Raw genomic sequence first — 17,000 nt, 5'->3', positions numbered from 1 at the left:
ATAGTGACATGTAATGTGGTCCAGGAAAAGATCAGCCAGGTTTTCTGTTGGCTTTTTTTTTGCATTTTTCCAGTATAAACTTTTATGTGAATGCCTTATTTCTCTCTTTTCCCTCCATAAATTAAGAATATGACTCTTGAAAGGTAACTTGTGACTACACTGTGTCCTGAAGTTCTCCCGTTTAACTGGCAATAGTGCTGGATTAATCCCCAAGAGTTTGTGACTTCCTTTCTGCAAGCCTACCAAAACTCACTTCAGTTGTGGAAGACTCTTGATGTAAAATGGCTGAGTGTCTCAGCAACAGCATGGAGGAAATTATCTGAAGGAGACCAGGAGTAAGGGGTGGATATTTGCTTAGATAGCCCACTAACAAAGCCTGTGCAGATTGCATCACAGCCCAAAAGTGTTTGACATTTGGTGTGAGAGAAAAGGATGACTCAGAAGTGTCCTTCAACAATATCTTACACTTTTCAAATTTCCTTGTCTATCAGGTAAAAATATGGATTTAAAAATACACACATACTCATAGTACTTAAATCCCATCCAACTCAAAAAGTTCCGTGTTGTTGTGTTTGTATACATGTTTCTGTTTTGTTCAAAGGATGTAAAATGGAATCTCTAATTGTTTTTTCTGAAGAGTGATTCTGAAGTCTGATCATTTACTGATGCCCAAATATTTTTATATCTCTGAAAAGACATTGTCTTCATCCTTGGATACAGAGGTGATGAGAGTTCCTCTTCTGACCCATTTTCTGCAATACTGCTATTAAATGTGGATAGTAAATGTAGAGACCAGAGACCTTGTGACGCTAACACAGCAGCTCAGCATTGACTTCCCAAAGTTCCTGTCTGCTAGGTACAGAGCCCAGAGGCTAACTCCAAAGTTTGTGCATCACACCTTGCAGCCAATGTCAAGAAGTGAAAGTCATTGAAGAGGCAACTGCCACCTCTGATAAACAAAGTTGTGGCATCTTTTCTTTTACTTTGTCCATAAGGCTGAATCCTGGAGCTTGTACTTCCTCCAAGCTCTGTTATTTTACCTGGCTGCATCCTCACCCTTGTCTAGGAGACGCCCCGTGTCGCAGTAGCCATCAGAGCAGCGACGTGTGGGAGTTCCACCCAGCAGGGTGAGCCAGCAGTGAGGCAGCAGAGCGGGGCTGGCGGGGGTGGTGGTGTCACCAATGACAACCCAGCCATACGGGCTGTGCTCCCACCCGGTGCAGGGAAAGGGTTGTGGCAATGTGGAATAATATGAAGAGGGATCTTTAAAGAATGTTTTCTGATCTCCCTTACTCTGTCTGGTCTTTACTCAAGGAACGTGTGAATTCAACAGATTGTGCTGGATCAGATAAGATAAGACTACCAGAGAAAGTTCCCTGAAGATAAAGGGCCTCTCTCTTCATCCAGGGAAGATGAAGAGGTCTTCAGGGGACAGTAGGGTTTTTTTTTCTGCATGTTGTAGAGAATGCTTGACTCAGACCAGAGCTTTGTACCTACCTTCATGTCATGTTTCTGTAGTAAACATGATATCAAATGTAAAAGAAGACAAGACAAAAGAAGACAATTTACAACTGGCTTCTAGTCTGAGTATTGAATAGTATTTTTGCTCTGAAACAGGAGTCGCCTTGAGTCAGCTGGAGACTGTCCAATAGTTTTAAATCTATGTGCTTAGTTCCTATTGCTTTTTAAAGCTATTACAAGAGAAGCAGGATATTAATCTATTTTTATTAAAGGCAGTATCTATATGTATTCAATTTCCAGAGGCCTGAAGCAATATGTTACTACAAACACGATAAGTAATTTCAGTGAAGCCCTTAAAGAAGATGTTAGATGTAAGGATTCCTTAAAGACCATTTGTCCCTAAACTTATTTAATGTATACTTGACTGTATAACTGGAGAAGTAAGTACCTCTGTAACTTCAGAAACAACTTAGATCTCTGTGGATCCAGTCTCTTAGAAAGGGTAGTATTGATATTTTGGTTTTATCTCCTGTAATAGCCAAAGATAAATTTTTGCTTCAGTGTTTGTAATAAGCTTTATAGGTATTTGAGCACAACTGTCCTGTGCTTGTGTTCGATAACCCTATATTAGTGGCAGCACCAGGCAGAGCAAATAAGTCTCTAAAAATCTGAAAAAAACAGAGACATTTATAGATGCAAAGATAGCTAACATTCTTTAAATTAATATTTTTAAAGTGAGTTGGCAGTTTCAGCTACACCGAGAAAGATTCTATGAATAATGCAGATTTTTTTCTTTAGAATGGTGTCTTGGGGTGATTTTATGATGATACTCTATTCCTTAATCATCTGTTTTATGCCCAGAAATGGCTGCTGTACTTTAAGATGAGCCAGGTGGCAGGGCTGGAGACTGGGAACCCTGGCTGGGCTCTGTTCAAAGCTCTCTCTCTCTCTGGTGTGCTCAGGCTGCAGCATGGACCGGGACCCTACGTTGCTCCTTTTGTTGCATTGGTATCTGCTAGCTTGAAGCAAGAAGTTTCTTTTTTTTCCCTTCCCATAGCTTGGAGGCGGTACTGGGAATCCTCTCAGCAGCTTTTTGGGGTTTTTTCCCTCCTTGGACTGCTTTCAGCTAGGTTGTTTGTTTTTTGTTTTGTTGTTTGTTTTGTGGGCATCTTTTAATCTTTGTTTTTTTGGTGTTTTTTTGTTTTTTTTTTTCTGATCCATTCAGGGAGCCAGTGGGGGCCACTGTGAACCCAAGACCTTGGGGAAGCTGAACCAACACGAGAAAGGACACTAAAATCCACCAATTCTGCCCGCTGTGAGGAGGAGACCAATGCCCAAAATCCAACAGGTTCCCAGCTGCTGTGTGAGATTTTTTTCTCTCCCTCCTCCTGAGACAAAGGGAGCCAACCACCATCTTTGCCTCCCAGCCACAAGGCAAGGTCAGGATGGGGTGTGAGGTTCAATTTTTTTCCAGTGCCTTCTGAGTGTCTTGCTTGGTTAATAAACAGTTTCACCTTTTTTCATTTTCACCCACTGATATTAATTTCTCTCATTGGCTAAAAGGGATTGTTGGAGACCTTTAGAGAAAAACACTTTCCAGTGTGTTTTCTCCTAAAATGTGCTGCTAAACTGTGATAAATGGCTATGAAGTTATGTCAGTGCATCTGTACAGTTCTATCTGTATTCTTGAAGTAGCATGGGCATGTGTGATATTGGCAAGGTTGGGTGTCACAAAATAAGTAGTACAAGCACTGGGAATATGGAAAAAGTCACTGTATTCTATTGAAATCTAGCATAGGATTAAAATAGAGCACTAAAGCTAAGGAAGCTGGCAAGCTAAGGGATACAGGAGATGTTTCTAAGTAATACTCTTGGCTCTAAAGCTATCTTTAAAATTTTTCTCTTACACCCTGGCAGTAGAGTAAATGTAGACCTGTGACCATGTCTGAAGACAAACCTGCTAAGTTTGTGCCTTTGCGCACCTTGGTATTCAGATCCTGTACTAGCTGTGGTCAAGCTTTGCTTCTGGAAACTTTTTTGCTGCTGAAACTACAGGAGGTTAACAATGACAGGTTCCCTTTCTTCTGTTGTAATTTCTAACAGAGAAAAAAGCCTCTGTCCAGCTTAGATGGTATTGTTTGATCCTCCATGGATGACTGTTTCATACTTTGGTCTCAGTCCTTAGAATTAAATTACACAAACTGATTTCAGGAGTTAATTCAAGGACCAAAGTGGCATTTTTTTCTTAAAAAGTAACTAAGCAGGATAATCAAGTATTTTTTTCAGTGTTTTTAATCAAGTGTTTTTTCAGTGAAAAGTTAGAATTTCCACTCATGCCTCCAGTTTGAAATTTGACTGAAGTACAGTAATTCTCAGCCAGGCAAGCTCTGTGAAATAAAAAGTGGACTCAGGTTGTTACTAAGTTTTTTTAAAGCATCTGTTTTATTATTAATATGCTTTTAATACCATCTCTCTGATTGCTTTAAAGACTGACTACAATTTAAGTTAATGCAAAGACATTAAAAGGCTGCCTTTTAAATTTTTAACGGGAATAAAAATGTACACAGAGCATGGACTGTATTGAACTATCTGGATCTGATCTACAAACAAGCTAATAACATTTCACACTTTGTTTTAAATATTTTCTTGGGAGTCACAGATGCTTCTGATTTGTATCTTTTCTAGGTGCTCTAAATACCAGTTAAATGATCTTTTAGAAGTTTCCAAAAAGTTGAGACCAGATTTCCACCCACATGAAAGATGCTGGGAAAATGAAAAATGGAGATTAATTAATTTAAATTGTAGCTAATCCCCCCCAACAACTACAAAAACAAAACCATCAAATAAAACTGACCAACCAGACAAAACCAAACCCACCCCAAAACCACAAAAAAACCCAAACCCAACCCTTCCCAAAACATATCAAAAGACACTGGAGAAATGGAAGCAGAGGAGAGAAAAATAAAGTAGCTTGAAATCCTGCCTTTCTTCTCTTGCAGAAAGCTGTAATGGACTTGGTTGTGGGAGATCAGACAGCTACAGAAGCTGAGCTGGGTAGTGCCACCGACCTTTTGGCCCTGGTACTGTGAAAGCCAAGGGAGGGACAAACTCAAGGCAAGAACAGAAGTGAAGACATTGTGTCTGGTGAAGCTGGCTGCTCTGACAAGAGAAGAGATAACAAGGACATTGCTTGGCAAAAGAGTTTAACGAGGACATTACCAGTGTAAGAGGGATTATCGAGAAGATTGTGTTTCTAAAGGGGACTGGGACAAAGAGGTCTGAGCGGAAAATTTTGTGCAAATGTAGTGATCTATAAATACTGGTAAACGGTGTAATAAACTGGCCTTGCTTTGCTGGCATAGCAGAGTCCGTGTCTGTCAATCCGTGCAAATGGTCCTTCCTGTGCGAGGAAGAAAAACTGTCAAGAAATTCTGATTCAATTGTCAGCAGTTAGAGATGTGGCATTTTTGACTGGACTTATCACCTGGCTGTGACTCAAATGGAGAAGTGAAAGCCAGTTATCTGATAGGGTGAATTTGACTTTTAGCTGGTTTATACTGTGTTACAGTTGTGAAGTGTAGGAACACAACAAATATATGTGCTTGTCTACTTAAAACAAAACCTTTTTTCCATTGTTTTCTTCTTTTCTTTTCCTTCCTATTTTGTATTTAGCTATTCAATCCCATAAATTCAGGAATTTTGTGGCAGAACAGTAACTTTGCTCACTCACATGGATGACCTATTTTGAAAATGTGAGTCTCTTAAAACATTGCATTTGCCACATGTACATTATAGTTGATAAAACCCCTTTTTACTGATTTTCTTTCAAAAAAGAAGCAGTGATTTAATAAAGTTTTCTGCATACTTAAAAAAAAAAAAAACACACGCAACTTCTCTTTCTCTGAACAATGTAGATCTCTAGAGGTTTAGGAATATGGGATGATGTTGCTAACTTCTAATATGACCCTCCTTCCTTTACAGATCATTCTCCTCATCCTGAACTAGTTCACATAACTATGAGTGAACTCAGGAAATTCAGAGAGTTCTAACATCACAGGCTTGAAGGTCTGCAACACCTCTCAGGTATCAGGATTTGCAGAAAAATGTTGGCTATCACTCCAGATCTCATAGCTGAATCTCAGAAAACCAGATTTGTAACCTGTTGGGATAAGCTATGCCTCAAATTTCCTTTTCAAACACGAGAAACAAACATGGGGAGGACACTGCTGGTGCTGTCCAGTCTCTGGAATGCATGTGTTGCCAGAAGAGCAGGGAAGTGTGCCTGCATTTTCTGACTAAGAGATGACCCAAAGGATCTACTATTGCCCTAAATGGATGCACCACAGAGCATGCATGTGAGTTATAGATGTTCCTAATCAGTCTAATCTAATCTGTAATGGAGAAAAACCAGTTATGCTTTACTATACCTCTGGAAAAAAAGTTGCATCTCTACACACATGTGATTTGTTCCTACACACCTATAATTACAGATATGAGGGTATGCCATGCCTTACATATTAATAGGATTATTGACTAGGAGAAACAGTTAGCAAAACAAATATTCTCTGTTTTGGCAATCAAATCTTTCTCTGCACGTTAGATAGACTATGAGACATATCCAGAAAACCGTACCAACTTATTTAATGAGCTGCTCTGTTAGATTTTTACCCTAAAAACAACTAAAAAATAGGTTTCTTCTCTTTAGAAATTAGAATCTCTATCCAGCTCAGGGTAGAAGATGACTTTGAAGAAGACAAAACAATAAAGTATGGCAGAGAAAATATACTTCTAACTATTCCAGTGAAAACATGGTTTTAAACAGAAGTGAGCTTCATTTTCTTTTCTCTCTCCTTTTCAGTTTGTCTGTAATGAGCAGTGTTCAGAGATCATAGGTTGTTTTACACTCCTGATGAGTCAAGACAAGAGGGGAGAGCTTCTGAGCTGGGACCTGCAGTAGCTTCCAAGTGTGAGTCATAGTCACTGGGGTGTCTTTTCTCTGCATTTTCTGGGAATCACAGAGTCAAGAAGGCTTGCACAGACATCAGCTTTACCAGGAAGTCCTGATCTAAAAGAAGAAATGACAAAGATCGAGGGTTCATCAACCAACAGGAGTGCAGACAGCTTCAAAAGTAACTGAGTTTGGATTCCTGTGAATACTTGGCTGAGAGGAGACAGTAAGTATTATTTACTCATTTGTTATCATTGTTAAATAAAATGCCTAGAAATACAGAATAATGGAGAAGCGTGAATATAACCGCTGTGCTCAGCCTCATCCTGGGAAATAAATGAATGAACATATCCTGTTACAAAGGAGTGGAGATATGAGAGTAGCATAAGAACTTCCTACTTCTGTTGAGGAATTAGTGGCAGCTACTACCTCTTAGCATTGTCTGGTGCAATCTTATGCGGTTTACACTTTGCCATCAGGTACCCACTAATGTAGTTTTTGTGCTTTTCATCCCTGAACATTGAATAATTGGAGGGGTTTTGTTGTTTTTACCCTACATCAGGAATCCCAACAGTATTCTTCCACTTTCCCTTAATGATGAGAACTTGTGCCTGTGCCAAGCAATTTGTGGTATAATTTGTAGGAGTTGTATGCTGTCCAGAATGTGCTATGCTAATGCTTCATCTCAAGAATGCCAGTAGTACAGTGACTTTCTTTTAATTAACTGTGATGTCAGCTTCATGTGGGAGGCAAGCTCACAGCCTGTGAGTTGAATCTCTAAATTTCTGATCCAGGAGAGAGAATCACAGCATGCACAGGCAAGCAGTATTTGATATAGCTATAAAAATTTCCATGAGTTTGCTCTTTGAAGATAGAAACCTGAACAACACTTAGAGGAACTTCTATTTTTTTACTGTTATAAGGCCTGGTCTGCACAGAATAGTAAGAATGCTGTGCACACAAAGCATAGGAATTTGCCCTTAGAAAATCAATTTGCTGAATAAAATTTAAATTGTCCCAAATTATTTCCAAGTATTGAAAGAGAATGAAGTACAGGGATGGAGAAAAAATTTAGCAATCCATTTGGAGATGGTGTTCATTTCTCATAGTTTAGGTGAATCCTATAAGAACAAGGTAAGAAAATTTAGAAATAGGGTCCATCATTCCCCAGAAATTTGCAGGAGCATATCACTGGTTTCACACTTCTCCTGTCTGACTAAGGTTCAATTCTGATAATTCAAAAGGTGTTTAAAAGTTTCTCAAAGTTTTCAAGTTGCAAAGCCATCACAATTCCCTCAATAACACATAATTAGGGATGTTATTTCTACGGCTTCATATGTTGCAATCCACACGTCTCTTTATAGTCTTCTGAGAGGAGTAGCAGGAATGTTTTTCTTTGAAAATAGCTTCATGCATGGGACAAAACGATGATAAATATTTCATTTGCAAAAAGGGGTAAAACTAAAGCAAAACCGACTACCCAAACAAAAGACATCCAACGAAACAGCTCATTCATCTGAACACAGTGACCCACTTAATTCTTGGTTTGGTACCTGGCTCAGAACATAGGTGTATTTTCTTGGGAAATTAATTCATTTTTTGTGCCTTGATGATCACTCTGAATTTGGGAACTGGGACTTTTGAGCCTCTGGATTCAGCTAGGGCATGCTTATTATTCTGGCAACTCTTTCTGACAGGCCATCCCATGGACCCACTAGTTTTGCCCTGGTTACCCACTACTCAACACCAAGACTAAAAGTTATGCTGGTGAACCCTTGGGAATACCTGGAATTCAGTGCCTTAAGCAGTTGCCCTCTGTTACAGGGGGTGATCTCTGCAGTATTCCTTCAGCCTCACAGAAAATATAATTAAATGGCTAAAACTTCTGCAATTTTTTCCAAGTCTCATTGTGATCCTGAATCTCTTCTCTGGTACAGGTAACACATACAAAGTGTCATTCAGATGACAAAATGAATGATTTACAAAGTCTAGGATTACTCCAAGACACATATTTGTTATTCATATTCACCCTTTCTAGGGATCTTTAAATTGCATTGAGCCAACCTCTTCTTTCAGCAATCCAGCAATAATACATGTTCCTGTTTTCAGATACGACTTTTCTTAAGAAATTACCTACATTTTGAAGCAAAAGCAAAAACTCTTCTGCCATGATTGCTTGCCTTCATATGGAATATCTCTCAAATTACAGTACAGCTTCTTTTGCTTTGTATGCTAAGAAAAATATTTTGCAGATTGTGAGTATCGATAATTCCTGATGACAATGTTCATAAAAACACAGACAAGAAATAGGATATAATTCCTGTAGTTTGCTGTGACATTTATAAGATTGTGCAGTTTAAATACAATGCTATGAACATTGTTTCGTGTTCTGTTTCAATCAAGTAAGATGATTTTAGTAAGCAAAACTGGCAAGTAGAAATCTTTTCCTTGAGATGAGTTAGATTAACATCTTCAACATCCAGTTACATCTTTTTGCTTCAGCTTGTTTTCAGAGGGGTTACCGTGACACAAAAGCAGGGTAACTTGTTGTTGAGTCAGGCCTTTTGTCTTACTGTATTTTTTGTGAAAGCTGAGTTTTCAGCACCATTATTGCCAGACAAAGAGGTAATGACACTGTTGAGAAAGATAGTTTTGAATGCTCAGCACAGCCTGACTTACTCCAGTGCCCCAGGCCTCTATTAAGAACACTCCAGCATTATTCCTATGTTTACATTTGGCATACTACTCTTATTATTTGGTTTGTTTTCCTTTAATCAGAGTTCAAAATGCTATTGTATTCCTTTATTACTTTACATTTCTCACAGAGTGCTGTCACACTCAGCAGTCAAAAAGCATGAAAAACCTCAAAATAATTGACCTTCCCATACTGAGATTGAGCTTAAAAGTCAAATGGTCAATTAAGTCCCTGTAACAACACATTGAGCAATTTTTCAGTTAGGAACATCCACTTTCACAGTGTCTGAAATCGTCTGGGCCAATGTACACCATAAATAAAAAGCTAAGGGATGTTCTGTGAGATAAGATCCACTTCTATAAAGAGAAGACACACAAGAAGTGGCACAGAAAATTGAGTGAACTTCACTGAGAGATGAACAGCTTCTTCATTTTTCCCCCTCACTACTCCAGAAAGGCAGTATTAATTTTAAATGCAGGGAAAATTCTGAAAAATTCTCATTTAACATAATGGCAAACAACTTTTGACTCAACCCTGTATTTACACAAGCATGAAAATGACTTTAAAAAGAAGTGCTATGTCAGAGGTTTGGTAATTAGAAGATGATATTGGGCATCACCAGGGTAAAAGGTTAGAACATTAGCATGCCAGTGAAAGTCCATGCTTTACAGCCGAGTTTATACTGCTTTATTTAATATGACTTTAGATGTGCCAGGTGTTGGTACATCCAATGTACCAACAATGTTCTAATGGGAGACCTTTCTACAGCCAGCAATTATCACTCTGGGGCAAACGGTCTCCACTCTTCGCTGTCCTTGCCAGCTTGCCAACTGAACACAGCTGAGTCAGCTTTGTATTCTGTTTTCTGGTGGCTTGTTAAGTCCTCTTGATTGATCTTGATTGATCAAGACGCTCTTGATTTTGCAGAGTCTTGTGCTTAGCCTCAAGTAGGAGGCATTTTCAATTTTTTTCTAATTTTTTTTGCCTCACAATACTGAGGCAAAAAAAAAATCCCCATTTTCCCCATTTTCCAAGTTGTCTAAAGTGACAATTGAACAGCTTCCTCATTTTACCTGAGTTACTAACATGGATAATATTCAGGATGTGCAGACAAATGTGTTAATGCACATGGTGACTCCACAGACTGCAGTACCCTAAGTGGAAGAAATAGTATCCATTTTAAAAAGGGACTGCATGCTTTTTACACTTTTGTAGAAGTTTTTAATCGAGACATTGATCTTCATATGACTCTGAATTCTTGGGAATCATTATGGGTAATCAGAACAGGAACTTAATTCAAAAGCAGCAACAGTCAAAATATATTTTCATGGCTGCTGCTTTTCTTGCAGAAGGATGTGATTTCTGTTTTGTCAGCTTTAAAAGGTTTGCCTCCTTATGCTTACGGCCTGCATTTCTAGGTCAACAGAAGTAACACAGTGTGTTTGTGATCTTGGATAACTTTTACAAAATACTATTTGTACCAGTGACTTCTGGGATTGTGCTACCACACTAATTCTCCAAATACCGTAAATATATTACACAAGCTTTTTAGACTACAAAAATGTTTGGGAAGAATAATCCTAATGGTTATATATTATTGTAAACAAAAGTGTTTTGTGTATATACTAGTCTATTATTAATTGAATCACAAATGCATGTTGTACTGTCACTTATCATTTGTGTTATCATTTTTTATTTCTTCTGTATCTTAACTTTAAAATTAAATACAAATTTTACAAATCCAGGTACAACTAAGGAAGCGAGGCAAACTATTTCTTTTAACTTCAGGTCAGAAAACCAGAACAGAAAAAATTAAGCAGTCCTACAAGTATTAAAAACCTTGTGCAATTTGCATATCATCTTAATGGTGAGTTTTGCATATAAGTTTTGCATATCATCTTACTGATTAGTATTTCCTTCCTTGCTTTTCAGAATAGAGACATTCTTTTCCACACATGCCTAAGTCTGCCAAGTGAAATGAGCTCCTGAAACAAACTTTGAAGGTCTGAAAATATTTTTTTCAGCCATGCTAGATGTATTGTGTCAGCTCAATCCTTATTTTTTTTGTTAGTCCTCTCACCACATAGAAAGTTACACTGAAGCTGCAGTGAACTTCCACGTACCCAGATTTAACAAACCGCAGTAGTTATCATCCATGTACTTCAGTCCTTTGACCCACATTCTGTGGTCAATTAATAAATTGAGTCTGTAAGTTTGTTTCACACTGGGATTGAGTAAGGATGACAAGGAGAGGGACCTACATCAGTGGTTTCCTTTCGCAGTACACTTAAATACCATCAAATCCACAATCAATGGCAATGAACACACATGTTTAGCAAAGCTTTTAACCTTTTAGCCATCAGGCCATCTGCCTTTCAGGAAATACTGCTTGTGATTCAAACAGCATGCAAGGGATTGTGTCCATCCTAAATGTTCTTATGACCAGAATCTCGGAGTTGATGAAGGCCTGGAAACCTCTTTAAATATTCCACTGCCTCTCAAATTAAATTTAAAAAAACCAAAAATAACCCAAGTTGTAGGAACTGCTGTGCAAGAGTAATTCCATGAAACAAATCTAGTCAAAACACCATAAATAGTGATGGGAAAGAAGACTAACCGCTTCTCAGTTACTCCTCTTGGGCCACCCAAGATCTAATGTGGGTACATACGCAACATGATGTAGGACACGAGGTCCCTTCCATCAAAGAAATGACAGGAAAAATAATCCTTTTTTTTTTAACATAGGTAACTTGGCCTTCAAGCATAGTCATACAAGTGGAAAGAACTGGAAAGGCCAGGGACACCTGGACCAGGCTTGGTGAAAGCCCTGTAGCTGCAGCAGAATCTGGACTGGACCAGCAACTCGGGATGCCAAAAATGAGACTCAAATCCAGCTGTGAGTAACTATCACCTGTACTAAAGGGCAAAACCAGCGCATGATTTGGATTTGGCCATCTGTGAACCCTGACTTTGGAAAATTATATGTCTCTACAAAATACTGGGAAATCCCTGGCTGATTTGACTGTACAAAGCGCTAATGAGGCATAGTCATGTGCCAAAAAGAAGAATGCTGCACAGAAAGTGTTTCATTCTGACTGTAGGAGCTAAAAGAAGATGAATTGTGGGGTTTTGAATACTGGTGAGGACAGTAGACGAGAAGAAAGGATTCCTGGGGTAGATAAATGAAACTAACAGGTATGGGCTACGAGAACATGAGTTTTAGGCTAGATTTCAGAATTTACTTTGCTTCCTGAGGGCTTTGCTTCATTGGTTAAAATAGGTGGATGTGTTTGAGTAGCTGGGATTCAGCAAGAAAACACCAATGAATTACTCTGAAAGCATGAGAGTCCCCAGGGGCAGAAACCAAAGGCAAAAACTGGGCTGTTACAGTTATATGTGTGCGTCTTATAACACACTTTGTTGTTGAACAGCTACATCTTTGGCAAAAGAATTCTTCTACATGTAGACTTGATGAAGAATCATCTGCTTGAATCAAGATGAAAACAAAATGTTACTGGCTATTAGTCAGTGAAATTAATCTTGTAATTATACAAACCTTATTGGAATGTGATACACATGGAATTGAAGGGGATTTTGCTCACTGTTTTTCTGGAGAACACTCCTTCATATCTTTAAACTTTATTGACAGAGATAAAAATTGATAAGGACTTGTAATCAAGAAATGTTTTTTGTGGGATGGAGTGACCAAGGAGATTCACTTAAATATATGCATCTGGAATAAAAGCTTCCGCATCTAGGTAGTCACCTTGCAATCAGTAGAGAAATAGGTACTTTCAGGAGATGATCCATCTGACATGGATCAGACTTTACTGTAGGCTGAGATATTTCAACCACTGTCCATCTCTCCTGACTAAATATAAAAGAAACATAGAATTATGCTGTGAAATTCTAAATGTAGTAAGATAAATCCTGGCACTAAAGTCCTCCTCTGCTGCTAAGGAAAATCTATCTTCTTCAGAATGTAATAATTCTTCAGGAGAGGTCTTCAAAAGCAGATTAGAATGGGCACAACTAAGAAAGACTGTGTTTGTTTGATATCAACTGGTATGAGGTTTGATATCAAACTTCTGGATTTTCCCCCTTCTTTTCTAGGTGTGGGACCAAATTACTAACAAAATCTGAGAATTTTTGGCTGCAGAGATAAGTGGTGAGGGGTACTTGTAAGGAGTAACTTAAATGTGGAATGCCAACCTCATCTCTTAAGTGTGGGGAGCAATGAATCCACAGTAGATGTTTCTTTTCTCTCTTACAGGGTGAGTTAATCTCCTGTTATTTCATCTGCTTGTCTGTCCAGCTGGGATGGACTAAATTCTGAAATAGCTGAAGAGATAAAAGATCTAGAAAAAACCTGAACACTGCAGCTGATGTGCCACTGGTGTTGTTAGTTACCTCACCCATATATTTGTATTTACCTAAAAAGTTTAGAAGAAGCCCTATGACATGAATGACGTGTGGCATCTGACAGTAGTGGCCCTGGAAGAGAGAGGTGCCATTAGGAGGTACTTCTGATGGGAACAGATCACAGAAATCATTGCTTATGTAAATAACAAGTAAAAGTACCAGTCTCTGAAGAGAGAAGGTGTCCTTCAGGTAAGATTAGTAATAAAACTGCAAATGATGGAGTAAAAACAAGTATTAACTGACTTACGTTGATGAGTTTGATAAAAGGTCCTTTTTGCCCTGTAATTTGCGGATCAAATGTTCAAGTGAAAATACATTTAGTGAAAATTTAGGCATCAACGTGGTGTGTTGACAAAAAAAACCCAAACAACAAAAACAACACAGGAAGATAATAAAATCAAGTATTTTGGGCATGAATAGAATTCACTTACAAGAATTTTCTTACATCCAAGAAAGATAATCTGTTCAAAAACCTAAAGCAAATTCCACTGAAAGTAGGTATAACCTTTTGCTACATTCTAATTTCAAGCTAACAGATGGCACATGAGGCCAAAGCAAAAAAGTGCAACCCAAGTAGGATTTATCTGCTGAGGACTAAGCTGTGCATGATAGGTAAGCTTCAGTTAAGGTGAGAAGATTTTTCACCAACTTCAGCTTCAGTACCTAAGTTGTAAGGTGAATTCACCTTAAATGACTGTGAATACTGACAACAGCCAACAGTTTGGCATTGTTTCTGCACAGAATCGTACTTTCAAAACCCAAATATTTCCAGTCTTTAGACTTTTTTTGCTTTTCTTGTTACCAGAATGATGACTATCAGCTCTTTCTTTGACTCAGAGGCACAAGACAATGTTGTTGAACTTAGAAAACTAACACCAGACAGTGCTTCTGTCTTAGCTGGACATGACCATGTGAAAAAACAATATTATCTGAATCTTGTGAAAAGGATTTATAGCTGTTGATGGTACATCTTAAAATGTCTCCTGCTCTGTATGGTTGCTGTGGGAAACTGAGTGGAGGTACCATAGAAACCTGCAGAACATTATGTAAGAGAGTCCCTCATGCCCTGTGAGCAATCCTAGGTGTTGTGGAGTGGAGAAGACTCTGTAGGAAAGTACAAAAAGATCAGGAAATCTTAGTGGCCACTAAAGACTATGGAAACTACAGAAAATAATCAGCAAGGATGTGGCTTCATAAGTAGTTGAGGAAGGGAGAGGATGTAGGGAGACAGAAGGCTGAAAAAAGTGTTAAAAGGGCTCTGCACAGCTTCCGTGCTAGACTATATCCTGAAAATAATCTTGAAACTTGATGAAAGCCTCCAGAAGATAGCAGAGTGACTCTGCAGCAAACTTGTCAATATGTTCTTTTAAGTCAGGCCAGACAGCGACTGTCAGCATCAAAAGATTATTTCATAAACAGTGGACAAGATGGACATTTTTTGGGAGCAGAATAATTTATTGTACTGCAAAGAAATTACCAGGCCTTTTATAAAAGTTCTCCTGTTTCCTTCTTACTCGCTCTTAAAAAGAGTTAATATCATGTAAATTATTCTATTGTATAGAAGCTGCACAAGCTATGTAAAATATAACTAGACACAGGAAGAGTCAAACAGGAAACAGAAACTGTTAACAAGTATTACATTTATGTAGTATTATTTCTAGTACCAATATTCTTTAAAAAAGGGACAGAAAAATTAATCATTGTCCTGTACACGTGATTTTCAGTTAGATGAAGATTGGATTTACCAAGACATTCACAGTATATTATTCATAAGTGGAATAATTACCTCCATTTACAGCTGCTGTACCAACCATCAGGATCTGTCAGTCCTAAATCGATCAGCTGGAAGCAATTGATTTCTGACCTTCTAGGTCTCTCCCGGTTTGACTGCTTATCACTGCTCATGGCTATTATCTGTGCCACTGTGACAAGAGGCAAGCTCAGACATCATCAGTAGTTTTGGAACACAATTACTGTGTCCTCTGTATGCTATCAACAATGAACACAACTGTACAAGCAGTATTTCACCTTGGAGAAACAGGCTTTATAATGAGATTTGCTCTCTGTTAGAATGAAACACTAACTAGCACAACCATGATAAGCATATCTGCATCAAAACCCTAATGATATCTATCTTAAGCAATAAATTACTGAGCTTTCTTTCTTCAGGTCCCTGCATTTCCTACAGCCTAGAAGGACAAGGAGTCAAAAATCATAACTACAAGCAATGCACAATGTTATATAGTCTGTGTGAATGTAAATGATGGGAGCAGCTGTAACTCAGTAACTTGTGCTAAATGAAGCTAGCTTGCAATGTTCCAGTAACTAAATTTTCAGATGCCTGATGATTTTGGATGTTTTAAATTAGTGTCCTAGAGACTGGGTTTTGGGGAGTCTTTCTTTGTCTTTTTTTTTCCTTTATCTTATTTTACGTTGACTACCCTAAAGGAAGATTCAGAATATCATTGGCTTAACATGGCCAAAAAATCCTTACAGTTTGGACAGCTTTTAAATGGGGAGAAAAGTGACAACAGGCTGTTAGATTTTTATTATGTTGCGATTTGCCACCTGTTGAATCCTTGTAATTGGAAAGAAGCATGATTTGCACAACAAAATACGTATGTGCAAACAGACCTGTAGAGAGTCAGCTGAGTTATCTGAGGAAGAAATTACTTCTATGAACTGAGGAAATCCATGCAATTGATACAAACTTAACCTGAACAAACACTGTTTGGAAATAACCCAGCAAAATAGAACATTAGTGCTGATCAGTTGCTTTGGTCTGTTGCTGAAGTCTAGCAGGTATACAGGCACACCATTTATGTTTGGTACCAGATATCCAATGTGGTGAGTGGATAGCTGCAGAATCAACAAGCTGCACTGTTTGTCTGGCTACACAGAGACTCACAAGAGTGGTGGATAAGATGGTCTGATGCTGAGGTAGGAGCACAGTGACAATGTGCAGGGAAGGGAGGGGCAGGGATACAGGACAAGGCAGGGGTGAGGAGGAGGGGAGGCCCAATTGGGCATGTGGTGGAGGAAGATGCCTTTCCAAGTCTGTTTCAGTTCTACCACCTTCAGGATGATGTTTGCATTCACACATTACCAGAAAGGTACTGATGGAATCCTGTCAGACAGAAAAAAAATGTTGATTTGTACTTCGGCAGAAAAAGGACGTCCATTTCTCCTTACAAGCATTACTTTTACTACCCCCTCAATTTTTTTTTTTTTTTTTTAATAAAGGAGAAGGCTCTTTCCATCCAGTCTGTGATGTGATTTCTTATTGATGGAAACAAAGTAATGCTAGTCTCATAGCAAATGTGACCAAGCAGAACACTGTGATTAGTACCTTGAGCCATCAAACAGACAGAGGTTATGGATGAGAGGCTGGATAAATGTCTTATCTGCGTCAGGTCATGGGGGAGGCTACAGCTTCAAAACCCTGTGGAGATTTGAAAAGTGGCTGTTCATGGT

Source organism: Camarhynchus parvulus, chromosome Z (assembly GCF_901933205.1).
Source record: "Camarhynchus parvulus chromosome Z, STF_HiC, whole genome shotgun sequence".
Taxonomy (NCBI): Eukaryota; Metazoa; Chordata; class Aves; order Passeriformes; family Thraupidae; genus Camarhynchus; species Camarhynchus parvulus.
The sequence above is the reverse complement of the archived record's forward strand: the minus strand, read 5'-3'. Positions refer to the sequence as shown.